The sequence below is a fragment of the Marmota flaviventris genome, chromosome 2 (assembly GCF_047511675.1).
Source record: "Marmota flaviventris isolate mMarFla1 chromosome 2, mMarFla1.hap1, whole genome shotgun sequence".
Taxonomy (NCBI): Eukaryota; Metazoa; Chordata; class Mammalia; order Rodentia; family Sciuridae; genus Marmota; species Marmota flaviventris.
In genome coordinates this window covers 97,467,144-97,486,135 of record NC_092499.1, presented here as the reverse complement: position 1 = coordinate 97,486,135, position 18,992 = coordinate 97,467,144, and the positions used below count along the sequence as shown (strand labels likewise).

The 18,992-nt window shown below is 35.2% G+C and overlaps 1 pseudogene; it reads right to left on the bottom strand.

The window, feature by feature from the left end:
* Nucleotides 1-18,065, bottom strand: part of LOC114084738 (serine/threonine-protein phosphatase 2A catalytic subunit beta isoform pseudogene) — a 42,234-nt pseudogene extending 24,169 nt beyond the window's left edge.
* Between the last annotated feature and the right edge of the window lie 927 nt (nt 18,066-18,992).

Below are 18,992 nucleotides of genomic sequence, written 5' to 3'. Positions count from 1 at the left end.
CTATGCAAGGTCAGAGAAATAATCACCTAAAGAGTTAGAGGGAAAAGTACTCAGTGCTCACATTGATATAGAAATCATTCCTACCAATCATATTGGAAAACCTTATGATTCACATGGTCCTGGGTGAGATACTCAGAAGAGTCTTGTCTTAGTAGTGGGAAATAACTAGCCATATGACAAGCACTGCTCTAGTTCTACTTTGTGAATCATAAAAGCAAGATCCAAAATGGTCAAACAGTTTCCATATAATTTAAATGCTTTCCAGAATAAAGCTCAACAATATTTATACAAATATAAAAATATCTAGAATCCAAGAAAGGATAATTCCCAAGATCAGGAATACAAGAAAGTTCACCAGACACGCACACACAAACACACACAAAAAAAAAATCAGAAAATTATTACTTACAATAAGGAGAAACAATCAATATAAATGTGCCAAGAACTGACACAGATATTATAATTGTAAACAGGATGTGAAAATAATTTTATAACTGTGTTTAATATATTCCAAAATTAAATAGAGTTGTGAAAGATATAAAAAAGACTTAAAACTTCCAGAAATGAGAACTATGACTTCTAAAATGAAAAATACATTGAATGGGATTAACTACAGATTAGAAATTGAAGAGAAAATATAAATAGATTCAAAGATATTTTAATAGTTTTGTGCATGGTGAGAGATAGGGGTTTAATTTCATTTTGTTGCATATGGATTTCCAGTTTTCCCAGCACCATTTGTTGAAGAGGCTATCTTTTCTCTAATGTACATTTTTTGGCACCTTTGTCTAATATAAGATAACTGCAGTTATGTGGGTTAGACTCTGTGTCCTCTATTCTGTACCATTGGTCTAAAAGTCTATTTTGATGCCAATACCATGCTATTTTTGTTACTATTGCTCTGTAGTATAGTTTAAGGTCTGGTATAGTAATGCCACCTGCTTCACTCTTCCTGCTAAGGATTGCTTTAGCTATTCTGGGTCTCTTATTTTTCCAGATGAATTTCATAATTGCTTTTTCTATTTCTATGAGGAATGTGAGTGGGATTTTGACTGGAATTGAATTAAATCTGTATAGTATTTTTGGTAATATGGTCATTTTACTATCCAAAATAAAAATCAGAAGGAAAAAAAAAAACAGAAATGGAACACAGAATACATGTTTTGTGGGACAATTTAAATGATCTAATATATTTGTGATTCAAGTACCTAGAGGAGAGGAGTGAAGGGGTAGGAAAAATATTTGTGGATAATGACTAAAAATTCTCTAAATTTGCAAAAATTAAAATCTACAGACTCAAGAAACTCAAGTAACCCTGAGCACATAGATTAACACTGAGGAACATCAAAATCAAATTTCTTGAAACCAGTGACAAAAAGAAAATCTTAAAAGCAGTCAGAGAAAAAGTACAGAAGGACCAAGATAAAGAATGACTTTTCTCATGGGAAACAAGGCAAACAAGATGACAGTAAAGCAATATCATAAAATATTAAGTACTGGAAGAAAAAACTTTGAACCTAGAATTCTCTACTTGGCCATAATACCTTTCAAAATTAAAAGTAAAAGAAAGATTAGCTGATAATATATGAAAATCTAAAAGTATTTATCACTAGCAGACCCATGTGACAATAGATTTTAAAGAAAGTCCTTCAGGCGCAAGGAAAAAGCTACTAGATAGAAATATGAACCAATACAAAGGCAAGAAAAGCATAGAAAATGATAACTACACATTTTTATCACTTAAATTTTCTTAAAATATACTTAACTATTTAAAGAAAAGTAATATCAGTGTACTATGGGTTTAATAGCACTTGTAAAAGTAAAACATATTAGTGCAATAGCACAACATCTAGGAAGAAGAAAATGAAAGTATACTCTTAAAAGGTTCTTATGTTATGCATAAAGTTATATAATATCATCTGAAGTTAAACTAAGATTATATATATATATATATATATATATATATATATATATATGTGTGTGTGTGTGTGTGTGTGTGTGTGTGTGTGTGTATTATGAACCTCAAAACAATAAGTAAAATGATGAAAATATGCACACCAACAAAGGAAGTTGGTGAGTTTCTAAACAAAAGTTTTAAAAATATAGAAAAAGAAAAGAAATGAAATAACAATGAGACAAATAGAAGAAACACAAGATACTTTAAACTTAACCATACTGATGATCATAGCATACTTAAGGGTGAGAAAAACTACCAGTTTTCTCACTAAGATCAGAAACAAGGAAGAATGTCCCCTCTCATCAATGATTTATAACATAATACTATAAGTCCTAGCAAATGTAACAAGTTGAAAAAGCAAATAAAAAATATACTTATTGGGAAGGAAGAAATAAAACTTTCCCCCCAAATAATATGATCATCAATGTAGAAAATATGAAAGAATTAACAAAAAGTTCCTAGAATTAGTAAATAATTATAACAAGATTGCACAACACAAAGTTAAGATATACAGCTCAATATAATTTAAGTCTATATTCATGGTTAAGAGGACTCAAAATAGTGAGGATGTCAATTCTTTCCAACTTGACCTATAGATTAAATACAATCCCAACCAAAATTCCAGAAAATTATTTGGTGGATATCAACCAAACTGTTTTTAAAGTTTATAAAGTTTATATCAAAAGCCAAAAGAATGCCAGGCACAGTATTACATGCCTGTAATCCCAGCGGCTCTGGAGGCTGAGGCAGGAGGATTAAAAGTTCAAAGTCACCCTGAGTAATGTAGCAGGGCCCTAAGCAATTTAGTGAGTTTAAATCCCTAAATAATATTAAAAAATATAAAAAAGGGTTGGGGATGTGGCTCAGTTGTAGAGTACACCTAGGTTCAATCCCCATTAGTACCACAAAAACAAAACAAAACAAAACACAATAGCCAACACAATATTGAAGAGGAACAAATTTGGAAGACACACGACTTAACTTCAAGACTTACTATAGGAATCAAGACAGTGTGGCGTTGATGAAAGAATACATAAATAGACCAATGGAACTGAATAGATAACCCAGAAACAGACACACATAAATATAATCAACTGATGTTTGACAAAGTGACAAAGACAACATAGTGGAGCAAAGGTGGTATTTTCAAGAAATGGTGCTAGAACATTTCTAGAAAAAATCAATCCAGACACATACCTTACACTCTTCACAAAAATTAACCCCAAATGTGTCATAGACATAAAGTAAAACACAAAATTATAAAACTCCTAGAAGGTAATATAGAAGAAAACTAGATGACCTTGGGTACAGTGGCGAGTTTCTAGATATAACACAAAAGTCATGATCCATGAAAGAAATAATTGAGTTCAATCTGCAGCCTGAAAAATTTTTTGCAAAAGACACATCTCAGAAAAGACTCTCATCCAAAATACGAAAAGTGTTCTAAAAATTTGACAATAGGAAAACAAATGAGCTAGATAAAAACTTGCCCAAGGACTTTTAATAGATACCTCCCAGAGAAGATACACAGATAGTAAATAAGCATTAAGATTGTCTACATCACCTATATCATATGTCATTAGTAAAATGCAAGTTTCAAATAAATTTGCATTGGGATACCTCTGTACACTTAAAAAATGATCAAAATTCAGAACACTGACAATACCAAAGGCTGGAAATAATGTGGATAACAGGAACTCTTGTTCATTGCTAGTGAGAATGACACTTTGGGAAACATTTTGGCAATTTCGATAAAACAAAACATACCCTTACTGTATGATCTAACAATCATACTCCTTGGTATCTACACAAAATAACTTTAAACTTGATGTCCACACAAAATACCACACATGTATGAATGTTTATAGCAACTGTTAATAATTGTCAAAATTTGGAAGGAACCAAAATATCCTTCAGTTGGCGTACTACATACAGAAAATGGAATATTATTCAGCCCTAAAAATAAATGAGCTATAAAGCTACATGGAGGAATGCACATTATTAAATGCATATTACAAAACTTCAAATTTAAATGCATATTATTGAAAGATGGCATTCTGAGAGGGCCATATACTATGACTCCAACTATATGACATTCTGGGAAAGGCAAAACTATGAAGAAAGTAAAAAGATCAGTGGTTGCCAGAGATTGGATAGGCCTCTCACAGAGGACTTTTAAGACAATGAAAATATTCTATATGATATTATTATGGTAGATATGTCAGTATATATTTGTCTAAACCCATAGACACCAGAGTGAGCCATAATAAACTATAGACTTTGGGTGATTATGATGTATTAATGTAGGCTCAGAAATTGCAACAAATTTACCATTTTGGTGGTGGATGTTGAAATGTGGGAAGCTATACATGCATGGGGTCTATGGGCATATGGGAAATCTCTATATTTTTCTCTTAATATTGTTGTGAACCAAAAATTGCTCTAAAATTATATATATTTTGTTATTTTCTTTGGCTTGGCCATCCCCATTCCTCTTTATCATGCCTCTGAAATGCCTGTGTGGTATTTACAGTCTGACTAGGGCCTCTTTTTCCTTTTTACCACATCAAGATGAGAACAATTCACCACTGTGAAGTTGTATTTCAGAAAGACATCTCAAAGGAGTGAAAGCAGTGTGGTCAGATGTACTTTTTACTGATTCAACCTGACAACAGAAGTATACATTACCTGTATCTACACTGATCGGGGCCTGTGTTGACATTAGTTTTCTAGTGATGGAGTCTCGGAATCAATGTGAAAGTCCTGGAAATCAAGACTGGAATCAAAGTCCTAAAGCAAAACAACTTGAAGATCCCAGTCTGTAGCCCCTCGGATTCCTGCATCAAAAGGCTCCAGTTAAAGGACATAGAAAGAAACAAATGCGCTACATAATATGAAGGCCCTGGGGTTCAAACTGAATTTCCATTTACATGAAACTGGCTATTCTGTGTTACATATTTCACTGTAGCAGGTTCTCTTATTTCCCACCAGTTTTTCTTCACTTGCTCACTGTATTTGACTCCATCTATGGACAATTCGTACTATCTTGTTTTGGTTTTAGGGAAAATTATTAAGGCTAAGAACAAAGTTGTTTATTTTTGTCATCCAAATTTCTAAGGAGATATTTTAGATAAGCAATTCACTGCCGTCTTTGATCTCAAGCTATCAGCTTCAAAGTATAACATTTAAAAATAATTTTATGTGGTTTCTAGTGTTTTGGCTGTCTTGCATGTGCGGAGGCTTATTTTAAGATGTCTCTTTCTGTTTTTTAGCATTTTTGTCAGATGGTCAAGTTAGATGTTTGTCTTTTATGATAAAACTCAACTCCTTCATATAAATATCCCAGACTTTATTGATCATTATATCAGACATTGGCCCCATGAATGCACTGCTCATCTTTACATAACACTTGCTGAATACAGAATTGATTCTCACTCTTAATCTTTATGGAAGAGCATAAGCTTTTGTTTTTCTGCTCTCTTTTGCAACTGCTCCTTAAGGGGAAAAAATTCACTTTGTCTAATGTATCTGACTGAATGGAGGATGGTTAACACAATTCCTTCTGCATGGTGGTGGATAAACTTTTCCATTCTTCACATCAGGTCCAAATAAAATAAGTAAATATGTTAGAAGATAATTGTTGCATAAGGAACATAAATATGTCTCAGAAGTCTAACTAAGCATATGTGATTTATTTTATTCTTCTGAATTTATAGTCTAAGCAACAGTATAAAATAGTGACCCCAGTCAAGAAACAGCAGGAAACACTAAATGGCTAGAATGAGAGAAGATGTTTTCCAAATTCTGCTCTTCCACCTGGACAAAGGTCTTCATTCTTTCGATTATTTATTCATGTATTCCACAAATATATTTTGAGAATCTTGTGAATATCATTGTGAGTGTAAGATTAGCACGGTCCTTTATCTTAAAATGTGTGGTAGGCCTAAGAATATGTCTCATAGATCTCCAACAGTGAAAGCAAATTGACTGAGGGCCTCAGATTCTGTGCTGAGAAATCCTTTGTAACATTTGCACCAGGATCTACCTCCATGAACTGCTCCCTGCAGTATGCTGATGGAGGCTGGTGTATCAAGACAAGTCAACTGACTTGGGAGACAAGGCTCTGGGATTCACTGAGGCTTTGCAGAATATTCTAGACTACACAGCAGTCTATCTAGTTCACTTCAGTCCAAAATTTTTCCTCCTTTATTCAGGATCCAAATTGAATCATACATAATGACTTTCTCAAAGTTGCCTTCTTCTTTCTCAGGCATTTCCCCTAATAAAAATCCTTGTAAATCTAATATCATCTTAGTACCTGCTTGGTATAGAACATAATTAGCATAGACAAAAAATAAACAAGTGAATAAAAAGCTATTTTCAGATACTAATAATTGTTTCATGGTAACAAAATAGCACAGTGGGATGGAGTCATGGCCAGATGTGGTGGATGTGGATGAAGGACATTGTTCTTTGGCTTGAGTGGGAAGGGAAGTCTTCTCGAAAGAGGTGACTCTCCAGCCGAAAGCTGAATGATGACATGTGAGGAGGCTGAGGAAGAGTTTTTACAGCATGAAGGTCCAGAGTCCAGCAGATGCTGAAGGTTTGGCTAAGACAGGGTGAAGACAGAGATTTTTGTAACATTCCCCCATAAGAGCATAGCAGGAGGTGAGATCAGAAAGATGGATAAATGTCTGGTCTGACAGAGTCTAAAAGAAGACTCTATTTTTCATGATAAGAAACCTACATTTTATTCTAACTATAATAAGAAACCATGGGAGAGTTTAAGCAGAAGGTGACATAATTTAATTTATGTTTTTGAAAGATACTTTGGATTCTGAGTACATTGATACTGGGAGGGGGCAAGAGTAGAAAAAGAGCAGTTAAATTAAAGGGATCCTAGGAGAGAGATTATATGACTTGGACTGTGGTAGCCATGTTGCTGGTGGGGAAAATAATTAGATCCAACATATGCCTTAGTGGGAGATCTGATAAACTGCTTAACTTTCTATGCCTTAATTTCTTTCTTTTTTTTTTTTTTACCTTTTTCTTTGGGGTTGCTGTGATGGCTCCTCTGACCTTAAGGGTCCGCAGAAAGAGAGAGAGAGAGAGAGCACGCGCTGACCCCTTTTATTGAGGAGAAGCTATTCAAATGAGGCAAGGGGTCGGGTTTCAGGGGGCTGAGTCTATCTTCATGATGTCCACTGTCAGCAGGTTGTCTGACACCTGGGTAGGCCACACCCAAGGGCACAGTAAAATGGGATAATACTAGTATCTATACTTATAGTGGATAATAATAAGGATAAAATGATATGTGATATGTTAAATGCTCAGTACACTCAATAAATGTTAGCTTTCTTTATTGCATAAAGAGTGTAGATAGAGGAGAGCAGGTCCATGCTTTATTCCAGTTCTGCTGTGAACAAGATGTAGCCTCAGTTTTTTGTCAATATAATGTTGGGAAAGGATAGTAATTGTAGAATCAATTAGAGCTGTATGGGATTTTTGAGAGTATCAATGTCATCCAACCAGAACAGACAGCACAGAAATGTAAAACTATGTCCTGTGGAAAACTCTTGGCATTGAACTCTGTGGTATTATGAGGCAATGTTCATTATGAAACCATAATGATAGTCAGCATTCCATATTGTTACTGAAAATTCTTCTTTAAGGGCTCTTTTGGGTCTTTGTCATATCTTTTCTTAGTGCTTAGGTTATCATATTCCTTTTCTGATCTGACTTTTGCTCACAGATTTTTCTAGGAGCAGAGCAGAGAATGATATTCAAATCATGTTAATTATCTTTCCTGCTTTTCCATTTCTGAATATGCAGTGACTTATCCCATTGAGAGATATTTTCTATTTTTAATATCTCCTGGTTTGTTTAGGTATCCCAGTAAATGAAGTGGGCAATCTGGAGTAAAGATGTATGGAAACAAATGCTCTCAACCTCTGCTGTAGACAATATAAATTGGTACAATCACTATGGAGAACAGTTTGGCAATAGTTATACAACTAGATGAACTCAGAATTCCAATCATAGGTATTTATCAAGAGAAATTCTTGAATATGTGTTGCAGGAGACAAGACTAAAATGTTCAAGGAAGCATAATTTGCAATAGGGAAAAAGCTAACTCTCCATTAAGTGAATGGTCTATAAATAAATTAAATGTGTAAATCTATTGCTACGTGTGTACTTGTGTGTGTGTGTGAATTTACAAAAATTAAGTGAATATATATATTCAGAACTAGAATTGTGATACAGAATAAAATAATCTTTAAACATTGCAAGGCATGCAAAGTAATATCTATTGTTCATGGAGACATTTATGCAGTTAAAATACAAAACTATGGACTGAGGTTTGGTGGTGTAACTCGGTAGTAGGGTGCTTGCCTAGCATACATATAGGTCATGAGGTCATGAGTTCAATCCCCAACACCACCATAATAATAATAGTAGTAGTAGTAATAATAATAATAATAATAATATTGAGATTGGGGTGTAAGTTCAGTAATAAAACATGTGATTATCATGCATGAGGCCCTGAGTTCTATTCCTAGCACAATAACAAAGAACAAAATTAAAAAAAAAAAACAAAAATGAAATGGTATTCTCCAAATTCAAAATAATATTTGTCTCTGATTACAGATAAGGAGATGGAATTTGGAGAGGGATACAAAAGAAATTTAAACTTTATTGTAAAATTCTCTTTTATTTATACAAACAAAATATCTCAAATAAATATGACTATGTAGTAACATTTGATTATTCTTGAGAGTGGATTCTTTGTACATTCTGGTATTTTTTGTTGACATTTCAAACATAAAAAGGAGCAAATAATTGAAATTAGAATAATTCTCTCTCTCTCTCTCTCTCTCTCTTTCTCTCTCTCTCTCTCTCTCTCTCTCTCTCTCACACACACACACACACACACACACACACACAGAAAGAGAATCATACACAAGCATTTACTAGTCTCCCAGTTATTAGTCATCCTTCTTGACCAAAGAATCCAACACAGCCCACCTTGGAGATAGACAGGAAACAATGACTTTGAGAAGAGGAGCAAAGGTATATGTATTGTCTTATGACAATTGTGGTTATGAATATTATTTTAATTGTGGTTATTAATATTATATTACAAGAATAATGACTTTTCCTGGCTGTAAAAGTAATGTGTTTTCATTACAGAAATTTTGGAACTTTTGAAAAACAAAAAAACATTTTCTCATAAGCTCATCACTGAGAGAAAAGCACTGGAATTTTGCTTATTTTCTTTCAATCTCTTGAGTATTTGTATTTGTATTTTTACTAATATCTCATAGATATTTGAAACAAACCTCTGAATGAAATATGATTGTTTTGTCTTTTAACAAAATAAACTTTGCCTTGGAGCTTCAGATTGGACTTTTGATTATGTCTTTTTTTCTAAAATTAAAACAAAAATAAAGCCAATAGCTAATATTACTAATGACTGTACCCTACATGATAGGTACGTTATAAGTACCACACATTTTAATCTATTTTCTGATGTAGAAACTATTACAATCCCCATTTACAAAGACAAAAATGAAGCATAGGGAAGTTTAGTTAAAGTCCCCAAAGTGGAACTAGAAGGAGGGGAAGAATCAAAACTCAGAAAGTTTGATGAATACAAAGCCATTATCCAACCAAGTCTCCTTGGCAGACTCTCAAGATCACTCTGACTTTAGCTCACAGATTTCTCAGAACCAGAGCAGAGAATGATATTCAAATCATGTTAATTATCTTTCCTGCTTTTCCATTTCTGTATATGCAGTGACTTATCCCATTGAGAGATATTTTCTATTTTCAGTATCTCCTGGTTTGTTTAGGTATCCCAGTAAATGAAGTGGGGTATCATCCTGGCAATCTGGAGTAAAGGTGTATGGAATCAAATGCTCTCAACCTCTGCTATAGACAATGTAAATTGATACAACCACCATGGAGAACAGTTTGGCAATAGTTGTACAACTAGATGAACTTAGAATTCCAATAATAGGTATTCATCAAGAAAAATTCTTGAATATGTGTAGCAGGAGACAAGACTAAAATGTTTAAGTTGAATTGGTTAAGTCTTGGGGTTTAAGTTGAATTGTGTGTGTGTGTGTGTACGTGTGTGCACTTTGAGGATGGTGGTAGTGGTGGTGGCATACAACACATTCTGTTGCCCATTGCCATTACTTTCCCTCAAGTCAGTCATCAGGGGCTCATGTAAATCTATTACTTGACTTCAGAAGAAAACGGGTACCTGGCCCATTCTAGGTAGATTCAAGACTCAGATGGGTTATAACCAAGGCCAATGTGAATGTGCAGTGGAGCTCAGGCTAGAAAATATTCTTTTTTTAATCTTTGAGATTAGGCTGTCAGTTCATTCATTAAGATATGCCCTGTGTTTGCGCAGATTCAGGGATTCTCTCTGCAGCCACTATCTAACTCAACCAAACTTTAACAGGCTGACATTAGAACAAAGAACCCCACAGTCCCAGAGTTATCAGTGTATGAGTGCATGTATTTCTTGTATTTTCTGGGCATATAAATAGATATGTATAAGCCACATGAACTTTGTAGTGAAAACATAGTTTTGTCTCACATTTAATGTTCATTAAGCTTTCATTATTACTTTGCCCTAGAATTAATACTTTACCTGTTTTGCAATGCATTATTTCACTTAGTCTTCTTAACAATCTTGTGATTCCCATTTCAGTGAAATGTAACCAAGGTTTAAAGAAGTTGAGGAACTTGCTTAGGTCACAGAAATAAGAATGTCTCTCATTTATGACTCCCCAATATAAAGACTGTCTTATATCTCTGTTTTAATCAGTGGAACATGAAAATGTTTAGGGCCAATGAAGAGAATTTATTTGATATAGAATCTTCCAGACACTGATATGACCAATCAAGTGACTCTTGTCTTTTATAAAGATGTCTTTTCCTTCAGTTTCTTTTTACCAGGACTGTTAAATTTGGGTTGGATGTTATTGCCAATTCCTTGTTCTATCCATTTGGTGTTCAGAAATTGTCCACAACCCTTGTTTTTGCATTGCGTATTGCAGCCCCAGAAGGAAACTTGGATGGTTGCCAGCTTATAAAAAAATAAGGAAATGAGAAGCATGCTTACTAGGAAAGAGGACCACCTGTGTTTGGAGCCAGGGAATAACTTTTCAAACTATGAAGGGAGATGGGGGAGGGACAGGGACTGGGTTGAGGGAAGGATGAATCAGAGTGTAAAGTCAGCTTAAGCCAAAGGACTGAACAACAGACTCCAGACACTTAATAAACTGAAAACTCCATAGCAGATGGAGAGGATAATATCTTTAAATAATTTTTTTTCTGCAACTCCTGTCTATTGAAAATTGAGGTACAGTCATTACTGGGGCATGCGGGGGTTTGATGGTTGAAATGACATGCTAATTGGAATGGAACAAAGGACTGTAACACAGTGTACCTGTTGCTGAAACCCAGCTACACCTTTGGTCTTAAAGCCATGCTCCACTATATTATAGGCATTGTTTACAAAAATGTCATTGGATTTCATCATGATTCTAGGTTTGACTGGAAGGCCTGGGTCTATATAATATTGCATACATTTAATGAGTATGAATTAGCATATGGTGTCATCCATGATGAAATTATAAAACTCAGTCCCAGAGGTAAGAGAGCTAGTTAATTAATGCAGGAAAAACAGCTCTTTGAGCATGTAACTGAGACCTAATAATTATTGATGTAGAGATAAACTTCCCAGAATAAAAAAGAGTAAAATAAAAACTGAAAGGAATAAGTTCCTAATTTTCCCACACCTAAATACTTTAATTTAGGTCAAGGAATTGGTGTTAAATGTGGTAAAACAGAACCCCCAAAATAAATTTTGCTTCGACTTATGTGTCTATGTCAATTGTCTTTCCTGTCAAGGGATGAGTATTTCACAGAAAAGAATTATGTGATTTCTGGGAAATGAAGTCAATGTACCATTTTTTTACTATGTTAAGAGAAAAAAAGAAACAAACGACAAAGCAAGAAAAAAAAGCACAGTAGTGTCTTGAAATTGCTTTGCATACAATTTCTCAAACTCTAAGAACAATCTTTGGGAAAAACAGACCTATCCTTGTACTCCATGTGTAGGCTTTAAAATGACTCCTTATAGTCTTTTGTATAAACACACACACACACACACACACACACACACACACACACATTTAAAGCTGTTCTCATTATTCCATGCTTCAAGAATGGCCCTGTAGGAGCAGAACTAAATAATTATCTGAAACAGTTCTACCAGTTATGACACTGACCTCTTTCTTGATAGGGGCTGTTGAGATTTGCTGTGGTTCTTCCTTTCACAAACAGAAAAAGTGGCACTGTACATGTAACTCAGATAAAATACTATCATTGGCAAGACCTCTAACACTGGAAAACAAAACAATTTATGACACAAAAGGGGTATACAGCCTCATTAATTAAGATATTGGACAAATCCAGAACTGACCATAAGAGTACACCAACAACTTCCCTCAATGACAATATGAATTTCCAAGCAATTAGGCAGTGATTAGACTAATGAAGAACAAATGTTTCTGGGCTACTTGGGCATGTCTAGCTGTGCATTTTGAAAGAATCCATGCACTCCTTTTAGTTGTCAGGATAAATGCCATTTAAGATGAGAAGAATGATGACTTTTGCAGAAGTCTGAGACTGGGTCCCACCCAAAGTATTTTCTTGTGGGGAAGAGTAGCCTGCATTATTAAATCACCTAGACTGTCCACTCATGATCAGCTATGCAGTAATGATGTTTTGGTGCCATTCCATCTGCTTTCATGCTTGGCATTGCCACTCTACCTGAACATCTCTGTAAGCAAACACAAGTTTCAATAACCTTATCCCTCCGTCTTCATTAGTAAGATATGCACTTGGAGTTCAGAGGATTAATGTTCATGTATTGGTTTAAAAACATGTAAAAAAGGAGTGAAGTCAGGAAGATGATAGAATAGGAATGATAGGCCACCACCCCACTGAAATACTATAGAATAGAGGATGTATTCAATATTTTGGCTTTTGGGGAGATATCTGGGAGACTGATTTCTGTTATGCTTCATTCACAGTGTTGGTAGAACAGGCATTGTTTGTTACAGGCGTCTTCTGAAAACAAAGAAAAATGGGGGAAATAGCACACTTTTGCATGATTGGGAGAAGATACACAACTAGATGCTTTTCTATCAGGAGGACAAGAGGAGAGCATATGTCTATGTACCTCCAGAATTACACAGGGGACTTGTATCTGCCTTCTTACCTTGAGGCACTGATGGTGAACTGGCATACTTTAGATGTCATTGAGAATGGTCATTGAGAACAGGAGAAAATAGAGCAGTTTACTATTCCCGAATGAAAGAATTTGCAATACCTAATGGAACAACAGAGGGAGCAAGAGATTATGAAGTCCTGAAAAATAATCTGGCAAATTTTCTAGGAAATTGCATGCACAGGCTGAGAAGTTGTTTGCCCTCAAACTAAGTTTTATAGAACCACAGAACTTTTAGCTGGACTGATTGGTGAAGGTCTTTTCCTACAGGAGGCTAGTCCATAAACACTGGGGAAGGTAGAATTTGTTTTAATGTACACATCCCAACAGTTATGGGACACATAAAAATGTAAACATAGTCTACAGGAAAAACTAAAACAAATCTACAGAAACCAGTCCTAAAGAAACAGATGTCAATGAGTTATCTGATGAAGTAGTTGAAATAACTCTTATAAAGATGTTTTATAAGGTCAAAAATGAGGCATGAACAAAATATCAACAAAGATAGAAAATATAAAAAGAACCAAATAGAAATTTGAACTGAAGAATATAATAACTAAACAGATAATTCAATAAACAAGGCCAATAACAGACTTGATCAAGGAGAAAGAATAAATAAACTTAAGAGAAATAATTTGAAATTATCCAAAGCAAAAATAATAAAAATGAGTGAACAAAGTTTAAAGGTCTTATGGAACACCATTAAGTGGGCCAATATACATATTAAGGGAGTTCTTGAAGGAGAAAGAAAAGGGTACAAAGTTTCTTTAATGAAATAAGATTGAAAATATTCAAAATACAGAGAAAGAATTGAACATCCAAATGCAAGTAGGTTGACAGACACTAAACAAGATGTAATTAAAGAAATCCACACTGAGATGCATTATAATCAAATTGTCAAAAGGCAAAGACAAAGAATTGTGAAAGTTGTAAGAGAAAAGTGACTTGTTATGTACAGAGGAAATGCCACAGAGTAGTTTTGGATTTCTCAGTAGAAACCATGCAGGCCAGGGAATGATATATTCAAAGTGCTTCAAGAAAAAACAAAAAACTAAACAAAACTAAAAACTCTGCCAAACAAGAATAATATATCCAGAAATACTGTTCTTCAGAACTGAGGCAGACATAAAGACTTTCCTAGGTAAACACAAACTGAGCATGTTCATCACATCTAGACTAGTGTTACAAGAAATGCTTCTTCAAGTTGAAATAAAAGTATGCTAAATAGAAATACAAAAACATATGAAAATATAAAGCTCATTGGTAAAGGTAAATATATATGCACACCTTAATATTGGTGTGCATAAAATACTTTAATATTTGTGTAGAATTTTTTAAAGATAAAGGCATAGAAATAGCTATAGCTATAAAATGTTAATGGTACATAATACATAAAGATTTAATTTGGAACATCAATAACAAATTGTGGGAGGTGTTAATAGAGTATTGGTATGAAGGTTAAGTTGGAATCATATCAAAATAGATGGCTATACGTTTAAGGCATTTTATGTAAGCCCTATGTTAAGCCCTAAGAAGACAGAGAGGAAGAGAAGAACAAATGAACTACAAAAGAGATAGCAACTAAAAAATGGCAATAATATATTCTTCACTATCAATAATTTAAATATAAATGAAAAGTCACATGCCATAGAGTAGCAGAATGGATAAATAAACAAGATCCAACTATATGTTTTCTGTAAGAGACTCACTTTCCTTTTTAGGATACAAATGGCTGAACATAAAAAAAAGATATACAAATGGTAATGTGAAGAGTGTAGGGATGGGCCATATCTATATTAGATAAAACTGATTTAATTCCAAAACTGTCAAAAGAGTATATAATGATGAAAGAGTTAGTTCACCAGGAAGATTTAAATTTATAAATATATATACACCCAACACCCAAATACATGAAACACACATTGACAGAGCTGAAGGGAAAAATAGTAGGCAACACAATAATAGTATATAATTTTAGTGACTCATTTTTAATAATGGATAGAACATAAGACAGAAAAATAAACAATGAAGCAAAGGACATAGAAAAAACTACAAAGAATAGACATATACAAAACATTCCATTCAATGGCAGGAAAATACACATTTTTTCTCAATCTTTCACATCTGTTCTCCAGGATATATCATGTTAGGTCACAAAATAAGTTTTAACATATTTTAAAAGATTAAAATGATACCAAGTAACTTTTCCAAGCACATGAAATAAAACTGAAAATTACTGCAGAAAGAAAACTGAAAATTTCACAAACTTGTGGAAATTAAACAAATTTTCTTGAACAACCAATCAGGAAAAGAAGGAAACAAAGATTTCTTAAGACAAACAAAAATGGAAAGACAATATACCTAAATTTACAAGATGAAGCAAAAGCAGTTCTCTGAGAGTTTATAGTGATAAGTACCTACATTAAGAAGAAAGAAAGATCTCAAATAAACTTAATTGTCACCTAAAGGATTTGGAGGGTGGGGAACCAAACAAAGCCCAAAGGTAGGAGAAGGAAAAAAACATTAAATATTAGAATTTAAATATGACTATATAAGAACTCAACAACAGAACACCCAAGTACATAAAATACATATTAACATAACTGAAAGGATAAACAACAACATAGCAATAGCATGTTATTTTAATAACTTATTTTCAATAATCGATAGAACATTCAGATAGAAGATAAAGAGATAAACAAAGAACATGAAAAAATATTGTATATAAAATGAAATAGAAATAAATAAATAAATGTCTGTCTTTGAAAAGATTAAAAAAAAGTGGAACATTTTTAGACACACTAAGAAATAAGAAGACTTAAATGATGCAAGTGAAAGAGGAGACACTACAATTATGACACAGAAAATAAAAGACACATAAGAAAACTATGAATAATCATATGTGCCGCAGTCTGGCTGGGCACAAATAACCGAGCCGCCACAAAGCCTTGTAGATTCAAATAGCAACTCTTTATTCCCCAACTCTCACCGGCACTGCACCCACCACACGGGAACACACTCCCTCCACCGGGCTCTGTCCAATCTCTCCGAATCCCCGTGAACACACTCCCTCCACCAGGCTCTGTCCAATCTCTCCGAATCCCCGTGAGAACTCGGGAACTCCAAAGTAGGGGGGGGGGCCCAGGCAGCAAGAGCAGCCCTATTGCCCTACAGTAAAGGTCAAATATACAATACAATCAATCCAGCATCACAGCAATTATATATAGCTTAACTCAAATCATCATCTCAATGGTTCGCTGGTGTCACCTTTCAACCATTCCCTCTGGCAAATGCCAGGCATAATTCTAACTGGGCTGTGGCTCTCAACACATATGCCAACAAACTGGATGACTTAGAAGAAGTGGATAAAATTATAGAAATATAAAATCTATCAAGACAGAATTATGGAGAAGTAGAAAATATGAGCAAACCTATAATGAATAAAGAGATTAAATCAGTAATCAAAAACATCCCAACCAAGAAAAGACCAAGACTAGGTAGCTTTATTGGTGAGTATTATCAATTTTTTTAAGAATTAATGCCAATTCTACTCAAACTCTTTCAAAAAAAAAATTGAAGAATGGTGGGCTAGGGGGAGGCAGTGAGAAACTGATTTGACTCCATTTTTGAAAATAAATAAATAACAGCAGCTTCTACTTCAAGGCCTGTCCAAGGAGGGGGCGTTTTTCCTTGGAAAAACCCACAGAGCACTCCTAAGCACATGCCCACCCTGCTGAGTTGTCTGTCTGTAAATAACAGGAGAGGTCTGTGGTGCAAGGTGTCCCTGATTCAGTTAGGCTAAGTGAGGACCCATAGCAACCCCCCTGGCAACCTCCAATCAGCATGAGACAGGGAAAATACCTGGAATGCCAGATGACCCCCAAGTAGTTTATGGTGGTTGATAACATGTTGGGAAACCACGTAGTTTAGTTTAGCACGTATATCCCTTGTGGCCTAAACCACTCAGTTCAAAGGAATCCCCCTCTTGTACTAACCAATCACCCCTACCCAACTTGTTCCTGCCAGTGAATGTGCTAATCAATGTTAAAAGAGTTGTTGTTTGATTTTCCCACAGTATGGAATGATTTGCTGTGTGATGTTGTGACGCATAGAGTATCCTCCCAAAACCTATAAAATCTCACTGAACAAAGGACAGGACTCACTCCCTGGGACTGCTGCATCGGAATGGTTGTGAGTCCAGGCTTGAGCTTGCAATAAAGACCCTTGTGTGATTTTGTTGATTCGGCTCCTGGAAGTCTATTGGGGTCCCATGAATCTGGCATAACAGCAGCACTCTGTGTCACTCTGGAACCTGGGATTCAAGTAGTAGGAATACTGTTTCTCTGTGGGTGATTGGAGGAACCCCGACAGCTGGAATCATGGCCACCGTACCTCCACAGGTCTCTAGGCCTCAGCATCTGCATAGGACTCCTGGTCACTCTTCCACACAGGACCTCCGGGTGCCAGAGTAGGATCACTGGCATCAGAACCCATGCACAACTCCTGGATGCTCACCTGTGCAGGAATCCAGGTGCCGCTCCCCTTCAGGACACCTGGCTGCTGCCCAGATGCAGGAAATCTAGCCTCCTGTGTAGTCCCTCATCTACCAACATGGGGTTCCCCCCAGTTGCCTCCATCTTGGGGCACTGTAACCACTGCCATAGTCCCCTACACATGGTAGCCTGCACCTGGGGACACCACAAAGGGTCTGGAGACAGTCCCATGCCACAGAGCTTCATGTCTGAACATGGCGCCCACTGCCACCACCTGGCCCCCCGCAACCAGACACTCCATGGCTGAAAGCAGCCACCTCCATCTTGGGACACCTTCCTTGCCATCTTTAGTTGGGGAAACCCCCAGCTTGGAACACAGGCTTCGGTTTATAAGCAATATCAAAGCACCTGAAAGGAAACTATAAGCCTATAAGGTAAAAACTCTAACGCCTAGGATCCACAGTGCTAGAAGGGAAAACACAAACAAAAAATGGAAAACCAAGGGAAGAAAGTGCCCAAAACAAACTAAGATACTACATTATTGGAATCCATGGCCAGCACAGCAGAAGAAGGGACAGAGAAGGAGTTCAGGATGTGCATAATTAAAATGTTCTAAGAATTAAAGGATGATATAAGAGAGCAAATACAAGTAGCAAAAGATCATTTTGATAAAAAAACTACATAAGCAAATACAGGAAGCAAAATATTACTTCAATAAGGAGATAGAGGTTCTGAAAAAAAAAAAACAGAAATCCTTGAAATTAAAGAAACAATAAACCACATTAAAAACTCAATACAAAGCACAACTAACAGATCAGATTGGAAGACAGGACCTCAGACAATAAAGACAAAATATATAATCTTAAAAATAATGTTGACCCCAGAGTGAAGATTGTAAGAAACCATGAGTAAAACATTCAAGAATTATGGGATAACATCAAAAGACCAAATTTAAGAATTATTGTGATAGAGAAAGGCATAGAGTTCCAAACCAGAGGCATGAACAATCTATTAGATGAAACAATATCAGAAAATTTTCCAAACATGAAGAATCAAATACAAGAGGCTTACAGGACACCAAATGTACAAAATCATAACAGATCCACACCAAGGCACATTATAATGAAAATGCCTAGCATACAGAATAAGAAGAGAATTTAAAAAGCCAAAATAGAAAGGAATCAGATTACATTTAGGGGGATTTCAATTAGGATATCTGCAGATTTTT